Source organism: Antechinus flavipes, chromosome 2, assembly GCF_016432865.1.
Source record: "Antechinus flavipes isolate AdamAnt ecotype Samford, QLD, Australia chromosome 2, AdamAnt_v2, whole genome shotgun sequence".
Taxonomy (NCBI): domain Eukaryota; kingdom Metazoa; phylum Chordata; class Mammalia; order Dasyuromorphia; family Dasyuridae; genus Antechinus; species Antechinus flavipes.
In genome coordinates, this window is record NC_067399.1 from 522652381 (window position 1) to 522673866 (window position 21486).

General features: G+C 34.2%; 1 long non-coding RNA gene across 1 annotated transcript in view; it reads left to right on the forward strand.

The window, feature by feature from the left end:
• The window catches only part of LOC127551149 (uncharacterized), an 81040-nt gene that overhangs the window by 2735 nt on the left and 56819 nt on the right, over nucleotides 1-21486 (forward strand). The window lies entirely within an intron of this gene.

Consider the following 21486-nt stretch of genomic DNA (forward strand, 5'->3'; position numbering starts at 1 on the left):
TAAAGCCCTTCGACTTTTAAAATCCTTTATAATAACCTGGTCCTTTACTACCTTTCCAATCTTTTACATCTTATTCTCCTCTACATGCTAAGATCGAGAGACAATGATCTGTTCTCTGTTCCTTAAACAAGATACTCCATCCCTCTAGGCATTTTCACTGGCTGACATTACATCTGGAATTCTTTCCTCATCTCTGCCTCCCAGCTTTCTTCTAATTTAGGCACAATATGTATATATTTATACACATATATTATATATATCTTGTTTTGTGCATAGTTATTTGTTTGTGATCTCCATTACACTGTAGTATTGAAAACATGGGATGTTTTTTTCTTTTCCTTTTTTCTTCAGATTCTCATTACTTAGCATATATTATATCCTGGTATATAGTAGGTACTTAATAAATGCTAGTTAGCTGATATAACTACTAACTGAAGTAGGATATGAATTTAGCAATTCCTATCTTTACTGGATAGAGTACTCTATCCAGTGAACCACAAAGATCACTGGTTTGTTGTTAAGCAGCAGAAGATAAGGAATCTAACGAAGCTTTAAAGTTCTATATAATAATTATTGTTACTTGATGTGTGATTTTGAGCATGTCACTTAATCATTTTGAGCTCCAGTTTCCTGATTTGGAAAAAAAAAATGGGGACAATATATGAGACTTGCCATATGAGACAAACTGGTTGAAAGTATAGTAGAGAGGTATTAATGGGAAATCATCTGGTTGCTCTGGTTGGGACTTAAAGACTATCAGTACTATATATATCTGTTTGGAAGGGGTTAACATTCATTTATTCAATCCATACAGCTACTAGGATGTACAGTGGATAGAGCTAAGTCTAAAGTTAGGGAAGGCCGGAGTTCAAATTTGACTTCAGATACCATGTAACTCTGGGAAAGTAATTTAATCTCTATTTGCCTTAATTTTGTCAATTGCAAAATGGGGATAATAACAGAACCTATGTCACAAGATCATTGTGAAGATCAGTTGAAATAATATTTATGAAGTTCGTAGCACAGTTCTTAGCATATACTAGGCATTGTATAAATACTGTTTTTGTCACTCTTATTAATGAATAGTTGTGCTGGAAGAAAGTCAAAGTTCAGGTAATGGCCATTATCCACCAGAAGCTTACATTCTAATAGCCCATAAGTATGAGAAGTCTGCAAATAGAGTATTTTGAGAATAGGAGTCCTCAAACTAGTATTTAGCATTTCAGGCTTGTGAATTTAAGTGATTCTCACTAATCAATTCATTTAAACAAGCATTTGTTACATCTCATCAATGTTATGGTTCAAGCCACTGCAGATATAAAGAAAAAAGTTTCTGTTCTCAACGAACTTAAATTCTATTCTAATTAAACCCATGTGGTTGTTCTTAGTTGTGTCTTACTCTTGTTTTTATTTTTTTTTCAGAGCCACAGACAGTTTATCTTTCCAAAATAAAATTAGAAAGAAAAATGAAGAACTGTAGCAGGAGACAAAAGTTTCTTCTTGGAGCTGTCATTTGATGAAATAGATTTTCAGTTATTGTGCAATTCCATTGCTTTTCCATGGTGGTAGACATGGCAGGGGCTTGGGAACCTGCATCCCTGAGGCCAGATTACTCTTATGTTCCACAACTACATTGTTTGCAGGGCTACTTTAATTAATTGTATCTCAGATGAAGGTAATGCTGGAATGCTCCCACAAATCATTTTTAATAGCTTTTTATTTACAAGATATATGTATGGGTAATTTTTCAGCATTGACAGTTACAAAACCTTTTGTTCCCATTTTTCCCCTCTTCTCCCTCTCCCCCCCAAGATGGCAGGTAGACCAATACATTTTAAATATGTTAAAGTATATGTTAAATACAATATATTTATACATGTTCATACAGTTATTTTGTTGCACAAGAAAAATCAGACTTTGAAATAGTGTACATTTAACCTGTGAAGGAAATCAAAAATGTAGGTGGACAAAAATAGAGGGATTGGGAATTCTATGTAATGGTTCATACTCATTTCCTAGAGTTTTTTCTCTGGGTGTAGCTGGTTCAATTCATTACTATATTGGAACTGATTTAGTTCATCTCATTGTTGAAGAGAGCCACATCCATCAGAATTGATCATCTTATAGTGTTGTTGTTGAAGTATATGATGATCTTCTGGTACTGCTCATTTCACTCAGCATCAGTTCGTGTAAGTCTCTCCAGGCCTTTCTGAAATCATCCTGCTGGTCATTTCTTATAGAACAATAATATTCCATAACATTCATATACCACAATTTATTTAACCATTCTCCAATTGAGGGACATCCACTCAGTTTCCAGTTTCTAGCCACTACAAAGAGGGCTGCCACAAACATTCTGGCATATACAGGTCCCTTTCCCTTCTTTAAGATCTCTTTGGGATATAAGCCCAGTAGTAATACTACTGGATCAAAGGGTATGCACAGTTTGATAACTTTTTGAGCATAGTTCCAAATCGCTCTTCAGAATGGCTGGGTGTATTCACAATTCTACCAATAATGTATCAGTGTCCCAGTTTTCCCACGTCCCCTCCAACATTCTGCATTATCTTTCTCTGTCATTCTAGCCAATCTGACAGGTGTGTAGTGGTATCTCAGAGTTGTCTTAATTTGCATTTCTCTGATTAAGAATGACTTGCTCCCACAAATCTTTATCTCAGTTTTTATCATAAGGTTACAATCAGAACCTACAATCTGTAGTTTCTGGACTGACAACATGCAGCTTTTGTCATACAAACTTGAGATGTGACCCAGTCCAGGAGGATTTTGGTGGTAAATGTTGAAAAGAGAGGGCCAATTTGTTTGCAATATCAGATGATTTTTTTTTCTGCATTTGATCAGATGATAAGGGAACCTGAAGGCCCTGATGGGATGATTTTTTTATTATGTGAGCTTTAGATAAGCTTCTCTAAATCTTAAGAATCAATATAATTGTCTTTCATGTCTGCAGTAAAAAGATTGAAGACCCAAATACTCTCTCAAAAGATGTGATTCAGGGAATTAGAAATGGCCTCTTTCAGAATGCTCCAACTTGAAAGAAGCAGAATCAAACTCACTCTTTTGTTATTGTTATTGTTTGAGGGAACAGTTTAGGATCGTTGAAATCACTGTGTGATCTATCCTATTTACCTGTTTTCTTACTCCTATTCAATTCAGAATCAGTTATCTTTCCACAAGGGCCTTGCTATTTCCTCCTGTGGTGTGTCCTTATTTTATAGATGAGGAACTGAGGCAAACAGGGTTAAGTGATTTGCCCAGGTTCACATAGTAGCAAGTATTTAAGGTTGAATTTGAACTCAGATCTTTCTGACTCTGGGCCCAGTGTTCTATTCACTGTACCACTTAGCTATTTTCCTAAACAAACCCCAAAGAGACTGATAAAGCAGAATAATAAACTGATTAATTTACAATGAAAAATGCAACTGTTCAATAAGCGCAATCTTTGTGTCTGCTGTTCAGAAAGTTTTTTCTAAGTAAGAATTTTTTTTTCTGAAAATCAAACTAATAATTTTAGAAGTTCTGATTTTGTTTGTGATTTCAGAGCAAAGGGAATTGAGTGAACCTATGAATATAGATTATAGCCAAAAACCTTATCTAATCTTAGTAACAGACTTGCTGAATGAATTGGATAGTCAAGTTGGTTCCCTTGGGGCAATTCTGAGTTAATACTGACAAAGTAATATTCAACTCTTCTTTATAGAGTATTCTATAATCCAGTGACACTACCTTCATGTTCCTTATACTTCAATGCTCTGCATCCCCACATGCTTGGATTGCTTTCTCTTCTCATCTAAGTCTTTTAAGTTATTTGTTTTCCTTAAAGTTTCAGCTCAAATTTCCTTTCTGTAAGAGACTTTTCTCAGCAACTTTTTTTTCTATTTTTTTTTTTACACATGTGCAATATCTATATCTATTGTATATATCAAATTTGTATATTGCCACCTCCATTAAAATGGGAATTCCTTATGGGAAGTGTCTATTTTGTCCTTCTTTGTATCTGCAACATTTATCACCATGCCTGGAACAAAGTAAATAATTAATAAATGCTTGTTGATTTGATTCATAATGCCTCCTTATAAATCCTGAGAGAGCATAACCCTGCTATGTTACTTTACTTTAGTTCTCTTTCAAATTGATAGCTTCTTTTTTAGCAGTCTTGTCAAGGATCAAGAAACTCATCAACAACTTTTAAAAATATCTCTGAGGGTAGATGTGTTACTTTTATAACTTTTGTTATATTTTATCCAGTCTATGGTGTTGATAATAGGTGGAAAATAGCATAATTAGGGAGCTGGCCTGGGAGTGGTAATGGAGGGAGAAAGGTCAGGAAAACGAGTGTTTAAATCTAGCCTCTAACATAGATTGGCTCTCTAGCCATGAGCAAATAAATCCCTTCATCTATTTAAAGCTGAGGCAACTTCTCTGAGATTATAAATTGCAGGATAGCTACAAAACTTTCTAGACAAAATCTTTTCACTTTGAGTTCTCCCTACCAACAAAATCATGGGCCAGAACTCTCTCTCTCCACTTCCTTACCTTCTGCCATTTGCTTTTGATTCTTATTGGATCCCTGATATTAGCGGGGCTGTCCATAAATATGAAATACACAATCTGTTAGGAATCTGAAATTTTTCCATTCACTGACTAGTGGTGATCGAATGCTAGCGAAAATGCCTTGGAAACTGATAAAGGAAAGGGATTATTATTTTCCTAGACAATCAGTACTGACAAGAGTATATCTCTTTTAGGACCCACATGTGCAAAAATATTTGTAGCAACCCTTATTGTAGTGACAAGAAATTGGAAGTTAAATGGATGCCCATCAGTTGGGGAATGGCTAAATAAGTTGTAGTACATGAATTAATGGAATATTTTTGTTCTATAAAAAATGATGAACAAATCGGTTTCAAAAAAGCGTGGCAAGACCCAATGAACTGATGCTGAGTGAAATGAAGAGAACCAAAAGAACAGTGTACATAGTAACAAGATTATGTGATGATCAACTGTGATGGACTTAGCTCTTCTCAACAATGAGGTTATTTAAGGCATTCCAAAAGTCTCAGAATGAAAGTGCCATCTGCATCTAGAGAAAGAACTATGGAAACTGAATATGGACCCAAGAACAATATTTTCACCTTTTTTGTTTGTTTGTTTTTTCATTTCTTACGGTTTTTCTCCTTTTGGTCTGATTTTTCTTGAACAATATGACAAACATGGAAATATGTTTAAAAGGATTGCACATATTTAACTTATATCAGATTTCTTGCTGTCTTAGGGAGGTGGGAAGGAAAGGAAGGAGGGAGAAAAATCTGGAACACAAAGTCTTATAAAAATGAATGTTGAAATCTATCTTTACATGTGTTTGGAAAATAAAATAATATTGAAAAATTTTAAAAGAGTATCTCTTTTGAAAATATCTCTTTTTTGTCTCTGGATGGCATGTAATTATAAATAAAAGGTTCTTCTTTATGGGTTTCATAATTGTCATTTAAAAGGATACATTTTTTCTTTGAATGCTATTTTTTATTATATATAAACAAACTTCAATAATTCTCATTGATGTGGGTACTGGACACTTTCCAAGGCAACCTACTCATGCCTTTTATCCCAGGCAATTTTTGTACATATCCTTCTATAAATCTTCAATAGATATTCATTCTACCCAGTGGATTGAAAGACTTTTTATATTTTCTGGTTACCAACACAGTACTCTGAGTGTCCATCTCTTATTCCTCATGTTTGTTTCAAGGTTTTTTTTTTTTTTTCTTTTTTAAACATCACTTCTCAAATTACTGTTCAGGAGTAATTAGTCCACTCTGTGATCTAGACAGTAAAATGTGGTCCAATCTAGGAGGTCCCTGAGATCCCATGAAATCAAAACTACTTTAATAAACTAAGATATTGTTTCCTATTAAAATTCTCTTCCCTTTTTCAACTATATATACAGGTGAGGGCAGATTTTCTGTACATAATTCAACCAAAACATATCACAACAGATTGAATGCAATAGCAGATTTAGCCAGACATTAAAAAGATTTGCAAAAATATATAAAACCATGCCACTCTTCTACATTTTTTGGCTTGGAAAATATGGTTATTTTTCATTAAAACACATTTCTAAATAATAGACTTATTATTGTTATTTAAAAGTGTATTAATAAATATATTTTAAAGAAAATTTCATTGATAGAACCCAGAAAAAACAAAAGCTATTTGTGGTCTTCAATTTTTAAGAATATAAAGGGTCATTCTTTAATATTCTAACTTATTTGATTCTTTTTTTTTTTTTTTTTTTTTTTTTTTTACTTATTTGATTCTTATAACAAGTCTCAAATCTTAGCTATAATCCTATCTTTGGGAAAAATTTCCCTATCTTCTTTAATACTAGTGCCTTTCCTGTAAGATTAGTTTTAATTTTTCCTCTACATATTTTATTTGTAAGTTGTCTCCCTATCAAATCATTTATATATAGTTGTTTATATGCCCCCCTCCTTGCCCCAATTAAAATTTAAACTTCTTGAGGGAAAAAAACTATTTAAGGGGGGCCTGAGAACAAAAAAGTTTGAAGACCCCTCCCCCTAGGTCTGGGGATATTTTACCTTTTTTTCCCCCAATAGAATTGATGAAGTTTTGAATGAATCTTGTGTTTGAAGAGACCTTAGAAATTATCTTTTCTAGCTGCCCCCCTCATTTCCCAGATGAAGAAATTGAAACTCAGGGGTAGAACCAGGATTTTAACCTAAATCTTTTTTACTCTAAGTCTAGTTTCCTAGCCAATATACTCTGTAGCAAACCTAAAAGTTAAGAAACTCAAGCTGAGGAAGAATCACTTTTCCTCTTGAGCAAAAGCACAGGTGAAACGTGAGATGAACCATTCATATGTTTTCAGGAGCTTCAGAAACTTACTTTTCTCACTGATGGTAAAGAACTACTCATGAATTCAATGAATTGGGGGTGTAAGAAGGGAATCTTTTCCAACAACAGTTAAATTGTCCATGAAGAAACTATCTTTTGCTTTCTCCCTTTGAGCCAGCACAGTCACAGATTTTCCATTTCCTAATTCAACTGCTGAGTCAGAGACCTAGAGATGGATTTTAAAAGCAGTGTATAAGAGAAAGTTGGTCTTTACAGTGACTAAGATGACTACCTCGGATAGAAACAATAGCCTCAAAAGACTATGGAGTTTAACCTAAGAAGCCTGAGAGTAGCTCTTTTCCAACTACCTTTGTTCTCTAGAAAAAAGATCCTAAACTTCATGTTGCATAGAAACTTGAAAATACTAAGTATAGTGTTCTGTACTTAGAAACAATAAAAACTAATTTAGACCATTGGTAGCTGTATGACTCTGGGCTAAGTTACTTATCTATAAAATCAGTCAATCAGTGCCTTATCTATAAAATGTTGGGTGAAGAGGCAGAGAAAGGGGTTGGACTCAGGGGTCTTTGAGTTGCTTTTCAGTTCTCAATCTAGGATTCAAATATTACTATCTTTCTTGTTTGTCTGAATATAGCCATTAAAAGTACTTTATGTGGTACTTAAATCATGCTCAAAGCTTTTCCAGGACCAAGAATAAAAAAACCAGTCAAGTTAAGATGTTATAGAAATTAGAGTTTGAAAGTATTTTTTTCTTTCTCCCCTGTCATATATTATGGATGGAAAGCTAAGATCCAGAGAGGATAAATGATGGACTTAAGAGCACACAGATGGTTAGTCAGGCTTAGCATACAGCTTCCTGCCCTCTAGTTTAGTGCTTTCTCCCCCACATTGAATTTCCCATAATCACATCAAGCAGATGGGTCTGAAGCCACTATCTTTGGATCTACTTCAGTTTATATCATACACTCAGGGCAGGTAAAACTGTGAAGTTACTACTTTAAAAAAATATATTTTATTTTATCTTTAGGTTCACATTCTCTATTGAAAAAGTAAGAAAATCAAAACCTCATTACAAACACTTAAACTCAACAACTTCATACACTGGATATGAATTTTAAAAATCTCAATTTGTACTATCACCTCTTTATCAGGAAGTAGGTAACATTTTTCCTTTTGAGTCCTCTGGAATAGTTTGGTCATTGTTTTGATTAGAGTTTGCTGGATAATTCAAAGTTCTTTGTTTGTACAATATTGTGATTCTATAAATTGTTCTCTTGGCTCTGCTGACTTTACTTTGTATCAGTTCATACAAGTTGTGCCAGCTTTCTCTGAAAACATCTCATCATTCTTTATAGAACAGTAATATTCCACCACTACCATACACCATAATTTCTTCAGCTATTATTTAATTGATGGGCATCCCTTCAAATTCCATTCTTTAACACCACAAAAAAAGCTTCCATAATTATTTATTTTTGTATACATAAAAATAAATTTTCTTCCTTTTCTTTTTTCCTTTTCTTCCTTCTCTTTGTGATTTGGATCTATATGCAGTACTACTGAGTGAAAGGGTAGGCACTGTTCAATTTGCTAAGTACTTCTTTAGCTTCTTATCCTTTACTCTCTCCTTGCCCTTTCAAAGATCCAGTATTCTTAGTCTATCTCTTTTCCTTTTTCTCCCTCAAAAAATTGCTCTCCTGAAAAGATCTGATAAATTTATATTAACTTGGAAATGACTGTTAGAACTTCACTTTTTAACTTTTTCAGGGTTGTTTATCTTTTAACAGAGGAAAAGATTTCTGATTGAAGGAGTAGTGTTTTAATTTCAGAATTAGCAAGCCAAGTGGGAGAAGTATTTTGGACCATAGAAAAGGCCTTTTTGGTACCTCTGCAATCACCACATGTAGGTGACTCCCTCTTCTGTCTATAGCCCTAACTGTAGAGATTTAATCAGATACGTTCTAATTTGCTTGTTTTATCCCCAGTTAATGTAATCCACCTCACCTCCCATTTCCATCTCTACCCTCACCTTCTTTCCTTTGCTTTTATATATTACTTCCAAATTAGGAAGTAAGGACTAACAAGCAGAAAATATTTTTTAAATGACTAGGAATGGTACATTTTCTGCCATCTATTTTGTTATAATAACTCATAAAATAATATGACATGACCATTGAGTAAATATCCTTAGGAAATTTTGCTGACTCCAAGTAATTAATAGCTTTAGGATGTACCTTGTATATCATAATCTGATATTTAAGTAGCTCTTTGAAGTTATAAAATGCTTTATGTTTACATTTCTCTTGAACATTAGGACTGGGAAGGACCTAAAAGACCATCATAGTTTCATTTTATCTATGAAGAAATTAAGTCTCAAGGAAGTGAAGTGACACTACCAGGGGCACGTAGCTGGTTAATGGCAGACTAGAATTCAAATTTCTGCCTCCTGGTGTTTTTCCTCAGCGTGGTAGTTATAGTAAAAAATAAAACATATTTCATCTATCAATAAATATTTTAGTAATCAAATTTATTTTGCAAGCTTTAAATACATGGTTTATCCAGTCATTTATACAAACTGGATTTAGGATAAAATAGAATTAGGATTGGGATAGACTAAAATCTGGAGGGAAGCCAGGTGGTAAATTGGTTAGAGCATAGGATCTTCAGTCAGGAAGACTCATCTTCCTGAATTCAAAACTAGCATCAGATACTTACTAGCTGTGTGACAACAGGCAAGTCTCTTAACCCTGTTTGCCTCAATTTCTTCAGTTGTAAAATGAGCTGGGGAAGGCAACAGCAAACTACTCAGGTATTTCTGCCAAGAAAACTCTAAATGGGGTCATGAAAAGTCAGACACAACTCAACAACAAAATCCAGTGTTGTTTTTTTTTTTCCTTTTAGAATTTAAAATTTCAGTGTTACATGGTTTCCCCCGCTGGAAGGCAGGCTAATTGCTAGTATTTGCCTCACATGGGCTTTGGGTCCTCTTGTTATCTAAGATGACTACAGAATACTATGTATCTAGAAAATTTATTCCTAGCTAAAATGCAAACCCCAAAGCAATTTTAAACCAGCTACTGCCAGTTTGTAACACCTTCATGCATATAAATGTAGTTTTTAAAAGAGAGAAGAAAACAAAAGCAATAAAGGAATTCTGTTCCTTAAGGGTAAATACTTAGATAGGATCTTTTAAAAATGCCATTGAAATTAGGTACCTATTTTGTACTTTATTCTCAATGAACTGTTGTTAACCTATGAAAAGACATACAAATATTTGGAATCACTTCAGACAGCTTATATTTTACTTAACACTTGTCTTCACTCCTACACCTAGCTTACTTAAGTATATAGTCTGACACCATATTTAATTTGTATAAGCATTTATGTGTGGGGAAAGGGAGAAAAATTGTCTAGACAGGTTATCTAAAATGATGAAGTATATAATTGTAAACTTAACCACAATAGGAGCATTTCAAAATCTAGCTTGCTTTGATGCATCAATTATTATGAACTTTTTCTTTCTCCTAGTTGGTTAAAAATTAAAACAATTTAATGATCTTCATAGTGAAAGGGGTTAAATCCCAGAATTCTCAAGGTTAATCTTTAAAAAAAAAAAGCAAACCTTAAACACCTAATCTGCCAACAATTATGCTCCTGTGTAAACATTCCTTTCCATTTTTGGACAACCCTTCTTTTTTTTTTTCCATTCCCAAAGTGAGTTTGAGAACAAATGAGTTAGCTTTATTTATAGACTCAACACCTTCTAGGGGTCCTCAAACTTTTTAAATAGGGGGCCAGTTCACTGTCCCTCAGACTGTTCGAGGGCCGGACTATAATAAAAACAAAAACTTTGTTTTGTGGGCCTTTAAATAAAGAAACTTCATAGCCCTGGTCAGGGGGATCGTCCTCAGCTGCCGCATCTGGCCGGAGAGCTATAGTTTGAGGATCCCTGCTAGCCATTAACTCTTAAATGCTAGGAGGCTTTAAAAAAATAATAGAGACATCTTCAGTAGGTTGACCTGAACTACAGAAGAGCTTTTTTTAAATTCAGCAATCTTAGCTCCTAGTATGCCAAGATAATTATCATCAGTTATTGACAAGCTATTAAACAACAACTTGAACTCCTTCACTGAGGGAAGGAGCTGTTTGAAATAAAAGACCAGCAACTCAGTAGCAATGAAAAGAAAAGTTTGACAAATCTCAGTTTATACAGCACTTCTATGAATGAGAGATATTTAAAATAGGATAAGTTGACAGTGTGGTGAAATAGAAAGTCTGCTCCCTCTGGAATCAGAGAGCTGGTTCCAAATCCTGGTTCTGCCAAGTGGTTGTGGGAAGCTAGGTGAGGCCTTTTTGGTCTTCATTTTGCAGCTATAAAAGAAGAGAGCTAGATTATTAAATTAAAAGACTTCTCAAGGCCTCACTTATGATGCATTAACATCTATTGTTTCACTGTAAAGTATGTGTATAGGATATATATTCTCATTCCAGACAAATTTTTAAAATTTCTGAATCTTCTAAAATGACTAAAGGTCTACCCCAAATACTTATTCAATCTGGTAGTATAAATTGTAAACTCAATGGCAAAAATTTACAAAAGTCAGTCAGCCACCTAATTAGCCTTTATTTAACGCTTATGTGCCAGGTACTGGACTAAGTGCTAGAGATAAGAAAAAAAAAAAACAACCCAACTATTCCCTGCTCTCAAAGAGCTCACAGTCTAATGGGGAAGACAAAATGTAAATGCTTCTGTACTAAAATAAACTGGGGATAATCTCAGAAGGAAGACAACAAGATTAAATACAGTTGTACCTATATTGGTTTTATCTGGATTATTGAAACAGCCTAATAATCTCCTTAACTCCACATTAGCCTGTTCTAGCTGCAATCTAGAGTCCACATAATGCCCAAAGAGTCAACTAATAATCCAGAAAAAATTGGAGGACTTGGAGGACTAACACCTGAGAGTATTAAAAGTACTCCAAGAGCTCTTTGGGCAATGCAGACACAATATTTAGCCATATTTTAATTGGAAGAAGAATCTAGACAAATCTAATATTATTTCATCTATTTATTAATGTAGTTTTCTCTAACAAAATTCTGCATTCTTCAATAATTAATATGCAAGGAATTGAATTCATCTAGGAAATAGTTCATCTGATGCAAGTTGTACTAGAATAGAACTCCTTTTGAAAAAAATCTCTCAGAGTTTTTCTAGTCCAACACTCCTAACTACTCTCATTGTCAAGTCTCTGCTTAAAGACCTCTTAGTTTATTTATTTATTTTTGAATCATTTTGGGAGAGAAAAATCAGGACAAAAGGAAACATACCATAGTTTTTATGGTAGAGGGGGGGAAATAGAAAGAAGTGAATATAGCATGTGTTGATTTATTCAATCTCCATAGTTTTTTTTTGGATGCAGATGGCATTTTGTATCCAAAGTCTATTGGGATTGTGTTGGATCACTGAACCACTGAGAAAAATCAATTCTTTCTTAATTGATCATTGTACATTTTTTCTGTTGTTGTGTACAATATATTCCTGGTTCTGTTTGTTTCGCTCAGCACCTGTAAATCTTTCCAGGCCTTAAAGACTCTTTATGATGTGGAACTCATTACAATCCAAGGTAACTGAAAAACTATAGAGGCCCCAGTAGTATTGCTTTAACTTCATAGTTTCTTTCCATACGACTTTAGAAGGGCATTTTTTTATGTTGTATTGGAAATGCAGTCTTTGGCACTAAGAATGAAGGTGAATTGTCCTTTAAAGAAGATCCTTAAGGCCATCATTTTAGCTAGAATTATGGCACTACCTCCCCAAGAACTGATAATTTTTTTCAGTTTTTTAAAAAAATTTCCTAACTTAGTGATAGTTCTAGAATTACTTTGAATTTAGTCTGTTCAGCAAGATAACAAGAGGAAAAAACAAGGTGGTGCAATTCAATTTCATTTATTTCAACAAGCATTTATTAAGTTCATAGTTGTGAAGTCCAGACTAGCTCCCTGGAGACTTCAGGATCAGACAGAGTCAGGATAAGCAAAAGTTCTTGGTCTTTAGGGGGAGAAGTGAAGGGGGTAAACAAAACTGTCACAAACTCTCCACCAACCTCCCTTCTACTGGTCCTCCTGCAAAGTGATTCTGGCTTGTCTCACACCACCCTCTAATCCCTCCTATCTATATTCACCAAAAGATAGAACCAGCACTGAATAGTGAGAAGGGCCATTTTTCCAAACATATGCTAATAGTTATTGTCCAATAGTTAATTAGCCTTAAGTGCTTGGTTGTCTGATTCAAGCACACCTTTTAAGAGTTTTAGCCCTTTACACCTTTGTACCCAAGAAGCTTTCAAGTCCACTGGAGAAGGCAACTTGTATGCAGATAAGTACAATGTAATTTGAGTATAGGAAAACACTAACATTTAAGGAGAACAGAAGATGTTTCCTGTTGGAGGAATCACCTAATCTTAACAAGGAAGTAAATTTAGAGTCTAAGAAGCATAAATGAGGAAAAGATTAAACTCACACATGATAAACAGCCTGTGCAAAGCCATAGAAGTAGGAGATGCAATGCTAAATTTGGAGAGTAATAATTAGACTTATTTGGATTATTAGGCACAAAGTGCATGAAGGAAAGTGATGTGAAATGAAATTAGAAATATAGGCTAGAACCAGATTACAAACATCTTTAAATGTCAAACTAAAAATTTAGGTTTTTTAAAAATAATTTTTTATTTTAAATATAATAGAAAACTATTGAAGTTTCTAAAACAGGGGAGTAAGAATCATATCTGCTTTGGAAAATTATTTTAATTGTTGTGTGGAGGAAGGATTGGAAAGGAGAAATTGGAAATAGAAACAAAGATAAGACAAAAACAAAGAAAGCAAGAAGACTGAGGGAAAGGGAGCCAAAAAATAAATGTTTATTTACACAGTCTCTGTGCCTTAAGTCTTCTCACTCTAATCTATCCTCAGCTTAGCTATCAAACTGATTTTTCTAATGTGCAGATCTGACATAGCAAACCTATTCAATCCACTCCATTGACTTTCTATTATTTCAGTATCTGGCTTTTAGAATTTTTATAACCTGGTCTTTCCCCATGTTTCCAGTCTTCTTAAGCCTGACTTCTTTCCATGATCTCTACCATCTTGTGATAGTGGCCATCCAATGAAACTGCTTCTCACATAAGACCCTCCATCTCCTGAATCTGTCCACTTTTACTGGCTCTTCTCCTATGCTTAGAATTCTCTATTCCCTCCTTTTTTAAATCTTGGCTTCTCTGACTTCCATCAAGACCTAGCTAAAAACCATATCTTCTGCAAGAAATTTTCTTCAACCTTCTTAATGCTCCTCAAATCCCACTATGATTATTTCCAGTTTTTAACATTTATAGCTTATTCATACAAAGTTATTTGCATATTGTCTCGCCCATTAGACTTAAGTTCTAAGAAGAAGGGACTGCTTTCTTTCTTTTTTTTTTTTAAATAATAGTTTATTTTTCCAAATAACATGCAAAGATAGTTGTCAACATTTACCTTTGCAACACTTTGTGGTCCAAAATTTTCTCCCACTATTCCCTCTCCCCCTTCCCTAAAACAGCAAGTAATCTAGGTTAAACATGTGTAATTCTAAACATATTTCCATATTCATCATATTGCACAAAAAAATCCAATCAAAAAGGAAAAAAGCACAAGAAAGGAAGAAAAAAACCAAGCAAACAAACAATAACAACAAAAGGTGAAAATGCTATACTTTGATCCATATTCAATCTCCATAGTTCTCTCTCTAGATGTAAAGGGTACTTTCTGTCACAAGCCTACTGGAATTGCTTTGAATCTCATTGCTGAAAAGAGCCAAGTCTCTCACAGTTGATCATCACATAATCTTATTGTTAGTGTATAATGTTCTTTGGTTCTTTTCACTTCACTCAGCATCAGTTCATATAAATCTCTCCAGACTTTTCTGAAATCAGTCTGCTCATCATTTCTTATAAAACAATAATATTCCATTACATTCATTTACCATAACTTATTCAGCCATTTCCCAGATGATGTGCATCCACTCAATTTCTAGTTCCTTGCCACTGCAAAAGGGCTGCTACAAATATTTTTTGCACATGTGAATCCTTTTTCATAGAGACTGCTTTTTAGCCTGTTTTATATCTCCAAGGTATGGCTCATAATAAGGGCTTAATACATACTTGTTGACTTGTTTACTTGACATGTTTACTGAGAAGCTTTCTTAATGACTGCTTACTGTCAGAGACTCAGCCACTTAAGTCATTTAATGTATTAGTGAAAGCACAGATATAACTTCTTTAATTAAATTTCATTGATAAAAATAATAAATCTGATACACACAATGAAATTTGTATGTTCACTAGATGAAGCTAACCAATATTTAATAAAAAGCATTCCACAAAAGTATTAAGTGATTCATAATATGAAACAATTAAAATAATTTATCACACTAAAAAGCATTCCTTAAAGGACTATGTAGGCAGACAGGTAGATCAGGCAGTCTGATCAAAATACAGCATTAAAGCAATAGAGTTTTGCTGCTGAATGATACAGGTAATAAAATTCTAAAATGTAAGCTAGATAGATAGAGAGCATAACTGCTTTTTTAGTTTATCTTTTATTCTTGATCACATTCATTTCCATGTTAAGCATTAGAAATACTTAACTCTAAGGGAAGTAGTTGTGTGGGGGGAATTATAATCTCTCTTCAGATTTAGGAGTAAAAAAGAAAAGACTTAAAGATATAATTTTCATCCAAAGGGATGGCAGTCATTTGCTAGGATCAAGTGGCTAGAACATTTCTCTCATGAAGATATACTTGTAGCTCTTTAGTCAAAAATCCTATAGTCAGCTAACCAACCTTCCTTCCTTCCTTCCTTCTTTCCTTTCTACCTTTTCCTTTCTTCTTTCCTTCCTTCCTTCCTTCCTTCCTTCCTTCCTTCCTTTCTTTTTCTTTCTTTCTTTCTTTCTTTCTTTCTTTCTTTCTTTCTTTCTTTCTTTCTTTCTTTCTTTCTTTCTTTCTTTCTTTCTTTCATTTCTTTCTTTCTTTCTTTCTTTCTTTCATTTCTTTCTTTCTTTCTTTCTTTCTTTCTTTCTTTCTTTCTTTCTTTCTTTCTTTCTTTCTTTCTTTCTTTCTTTCTTTCTTTCTTTCTTTCTTCCTAATAAGCAATAACTCTGGAAGGGTGGGAGAAAAAAACAAACAAAAAAATCATTGTTAGTACATATGCTAAAAACAAAAGATATCCACAAAAATCTATTTTTAAAAAAGTGTTCTTGGGATAGTAGATAAATTCTATTCAAATTAAGGACTTGAGTCAATCTGAGTTCTCTGTGTATACCTCAAAACTTCATTTTGCCCCAGAATCAACCCAGACTCTCCACGATGATTACCACAAGTAACCTGAGCTTGAGGCAAACCTTTCAAAGTTACTTGGGCCAGATAGATGGATTTAAAGTCCATATGCCATAGTCTTTAATTGTGCAAGCACTTTATATAAACGTATGGAACTACCAAATGTCAGAATTGGTAAGAACCTGAAAGGCCATCTTTCCAGCCAATATCTGAATTCAGTTCAACACATACTTGTTAACATCTTCTACCTTGTTATTGTTATTAAATTAATAATTAAATTTTTGTTGTTGATTAATTAATAGTTGTTAAAAATTTTAACCTCATAAAATGAATGACAGAGGATCATACTTTGAATTAGAAACTGATTTGATTTATTGTAATATGCTTTTAGGCCTTGGAATAGTTTAATGGCTTGTCAGTAGATATCTGGAAAAGTACAGGAAATTCCAGTATTATATGATAAATATCTGGTAAAGTACTATATTTTGTGAAACCAGATCACACTCCAGAGCATACACACATATACACTCTCTCCCTGTTTCTCTCTTTCTCCGTCCTTCCTTCTCTCCTTCCTTCAGAGAACAATGGATAAAGATAAGGACTGCTTTCTGTTGCAATCATATCACTCATCTAGCCCATATCATTTTTCTTTTAATTTTTTCTTTCCTCTATTCTTCTAGTTCCCTTTCCTATTCCTGTTAGATCATCCAAAGGATCAAGCAATTGCAAGTAGTGTATTATGAGATGGGAGTGGGAGTAGGGGTAGGATGTGGGAACGAATAAGGAAGCTCTCTTTTATAGACTGATATAAATTTGAATTCTGGGCCACCAATCAAGATTTTACAAAGGTGCCTCTCTTTACTGGCCTACTTCCAGCACTTCCTTTCCCAAGCATCTGTCACCAGAATTACCCATACTGTGTACACTAGGAAAATGGACTCTCCTTTTAAGGCCCTCCAAGTACTGTAAGCATTTCTTGGTCCCATTTACATCTGAGAACAAAATCATTAATCATTACTTAAAGTCAGTTGAAGCTTACCATTTTCTTGTTTAATATGTGATCTTAAATGTGTTAACAAAGATCTGCTGCTAGTCCAGAGGGATTGGGGGCATTCATCCTATCCTTCTAAAGAGGCTTCTAGCTCTGGACCCAGGCTACAAACCAGATTCAGGACTGAAAGAATATAACCTCTAAAGAGAAGGGTCAGGTTTCTTTTTTTTTTTCTCTAAAATCTCTTACTCTTTACATTTAAATCTGGAGTCCTACTGAGAACAATTTAAAACGTAGGTTTGGCTCATGTCTCTAGTGTCTCCAAAAAGGGATACTAGAAAGGTCTTCTCTGAACAAGGTAGATAACTGAGAGGACAGTAATTTCCTTCTCACAAAAGAAATTCTAAAATGTAAGAAATTCACTTGTATAGGAGGAAGTGAGATAATATTAAAGATAGAATTCTAGGCCTGGCATCAGAAAGATTTGATTTTGAATCATGTTCTACTAGCTGTTTGACCCTGGGCAAGTCAATTATTATCTCAGTCTCAGTTATCACATCTGCAAAATAGCATTTGATAATAGGACAAGTCTTACAGAGTTGTTGTGAGAATCTAATGAGATAGCATATGTAAAGTACTTTGCACTAAAACACTATATAAATGCTACTTATTGATAAAAACTTAAGCATAAAATAATAACTTTATTCTCTAGTGGGAAGTTGATACTTAGAACATTAAAATATAAATATACATTAAAATATAAAACATTCAGTAATTAAATAAGTTATATAACTACTTCACCTTTACCTCTGCTCCATGTAAAGTCCATGTGTCTCAGCAAATCAGGTCAAAGTTTGTGCTCAAGGTTCAGCTAATTGTTGCAGTGGATAGAGCAGTAACCCTGAAGTCAGGAGGACCTGAGTTCAAATGTGACCTCAGTCACTTAACACTTCCTAGCAGTGTGACCCTGGGTAAGTCACTTAACTCCAATTGCCCCAGCAGGGAAAAACAAAACAAAACAAAGGTTGTGCTCAACCTCCAATTGGCAACTATATATTGTCTATTTTTAATATTTTAAAATAATATATTATATCACCTTTCCTTTAAATTCTGAGGTACTATCTGTCAAAGTAGTTTAATTGTAAACTGAGTATCTCTTGTGGGGAACAGTGATAGGTTCCTCCTGCATATTCTCAGAGACACTGAGGGACCTGGAGGTGGTGGCTCAAGGACAATACCGAGTAGGAGAGAAACTTAGATACTGTACTCCCCTACGGGATAATTAATATAGTATCATGCTGTTTTTCTGTAAGCTTAAGGCTAAAATAAGTAACGTGGTAATTTGGATCATTACATTAATACATTACATTACTTCAGTGCTTCAGGTATCAGTTCACTTATGGATTACTGTGTTCAGTTATAACTACCACAGTTTAGAAAAGATTTTCATAAAGTAGAAAGTATTCAGAATAGAGCAATCAGGATACTGAAGAGCCTTAAGATCATGTAACAAGAGAATGGGTTAAAGAGAACTAGAGTTGGTCTGGAGAAGAAAAGATTCAAGAGAGAAAAAATATTTGAAGTATTTGTTAGCTAAAGAGGAATTTAATTTCTGTTTAACTCTAGGTAGAATAGTTAGGAAGAAGAGGAAGAAGCTGCAGAGAAGCAAATTTAGGCTTCATATAAGGAAAAAAAACCAAAATTTCTCTAAAAGAGCTTTTTTTTTTTTTTAATAGCTTTTTATTTACAAGTTATATGCATAGGTAATTTTACAGCATTGACAATTGCCAAACCTTTTGTTCCAATTTTTCCCCTCCTTCTCCCCACCCCCTCCCCTAGATGGCAGGATGACCAATACATGTTAAATATATTAGAGTATAAATTAAATACAAAATAAGTATACATGTCCAAACCATTATTTTGCTGTACAAAAAGAATCAGACTCCAAAATATTGTACAGTTAGCCTGTGAAGGAAATCAAAAATGCAGGCGGGCAAAAATATAGGGATTGGGAATTTGATGTAATGGTTCTTAGTCATCTTTCAGAGTTCTTTCGCTTGGTATAGCTGGTTCATTACTGCTCCATTAGAACTGATTTGATTCATCTTATTGCTGAAGATGGCCAGGTCCATCAGAATTGATCATCATATAGTGTTGTTGTTGAAGTATATAAGGATTTCCTGGTCCTGCTCATTTCACTCAGCATCAGTTCGTGTAAGTCTCTCCAGGCCTTTCTGAAATCATCCTGTTGGTCATTTCTTACCGAACAATAATATTCCATATTATTCATATGCCACAATTTATTTAGCCATTCTCCAATTGATGGGCATCTACTCAGTTTCCAGTTTCTGGCTACTACAAAGAGGGCTGCCACAAACATTCTTGTACATACAGGTCCCTTTCCCTTCTTTAAGATCTCTTTGGGATATAAGCCCAGTAGTAACATTGCTGGATCAAAGAGTAGGCACAGTTTGATTACTTTTTGAGTATAGTTCCAAATTGCTTTCCAGAATGGCTGGATATATTCACAATTCCACCAACAATGTATTAGTGTTCCTGTTTTCCCATATCCCCTCCAACATTCCGTATTATCTTTCCCTGTCATTCTAGCCAATCTGACAGGTGTGTAGTGGTATCTCAGAGTTGTCTTAATTTGCATTTCTCTGATTAATAATGACTTGGAGCATCTAAAGAGCTTTTAAAAAATAGAATGATCTTAAGTGGTATATTCTCATCCACTTGTTTTAGAGAAAAAGTCAGATGACCACTTGTATATGTTGTAGAAGGGATTATTATTTAGGTGTTTATTATTAAAGGATTAAAGTTGTAGATAATAGAAATCTTGTTTTCATGGATTCTTGACTGGTAAAGGGCTTAAACCTTGAGTGGCTCACTCTCTAATTGACCTATTTACAAGCTATAATTTTATAAAACTGGGAGTGGCCTTTTTCTACCTTGTAAAGAGTTTATCCTTTTCAGACTTTGATGGAACAGTATAAAAGAGTATTTATACTCCACTAGGAGGTAGAAGGTAGGTAAGTGGTATGGAATTCTGGGCCTGGAAAAACAATTCCTGAATTCAAAACCAGTCTCAGATACTTAGTAGCTGTGTTACTCTAGGTAAATCACTTAATCCCATTTGCCTCATCTGTAAAATGATCTGAAGAAAGAAATGGCAGACCATTCCAGTATCTCTGCCCCAAAATCACTAAATGGGGTCATGAAGAGTTGGACACAACTGAAAACAAATGAACAACAACAACAAAGACATATGTAGAAATTTCCCAATCAACTTGGTGAAATGACAGGTAGCCATGTTGGTTAATTAAAGGTTCAATCATGCTTTTATTGGCATTTAAAAGAATGACCAAACTTTGAGAATACAATGATCTCAATGAGTCAGATGCAGACAAACTACAGCTATGTCTTTTTCCTATTATCTCTTCTATAGTGCAGCATGACATTTTTCTTTCCTTCCTCTCCTTTCCTCTCATACCACATGCAATGGTATCTTATAGAAACTTTCTCAGCAAGAGACCTCATATCCAGCAGAGAGAAGATTCAAAACCTAGCTGACAAGGTGGCTTCTTAGATCTCTTTCAGTCCTAGATCTATGATCCTAAGTAGTCTATCTTCAGAACATCCCTACTAAACTTATCCATTGGTATCCCTCTTGCTCCATGAATAATTGGGTTCTTTCTGTCCCACCCCCCAAATATGAAATTTGACAATCTTTGCAATTAATTTTAAGTCAGTCACTATGTGTCTATTATAGTTAATAGTGTAGCATAGTGAAAATGGCACTTGATTTGAAGGCAGATGATTTGGATTCAGAGTCTAGTTCTGCTATTTACCATTTTTTTGTCTTTATGAGATGCAATCATTTCATGTCAATCAAATTATATGTATTCATTTATTAGACTAATATTTTACATATGTACATATCATCAAATGAATATGATCTCATCTATTTAGATAATCTATCCAATGATGTAGATCATAACCAATACATGCTTGCTCAATCTGTAAGACTTCTTTCTATATCCTTCCACAAATTTGCCACAGATTGTCTCTCTAATGAGGTGGAAAACCTTTGTCTTCTACCATTATGAGGATCCCAACAGACCACTGTGTTTGTCTACCTGTTATTCATTACTTTGTCAAGTGACCAGCTCATCTTTTCTTATCATAAATTTTCTGGTGAAATCTTTTATTCCTCTTCTCTTTGATG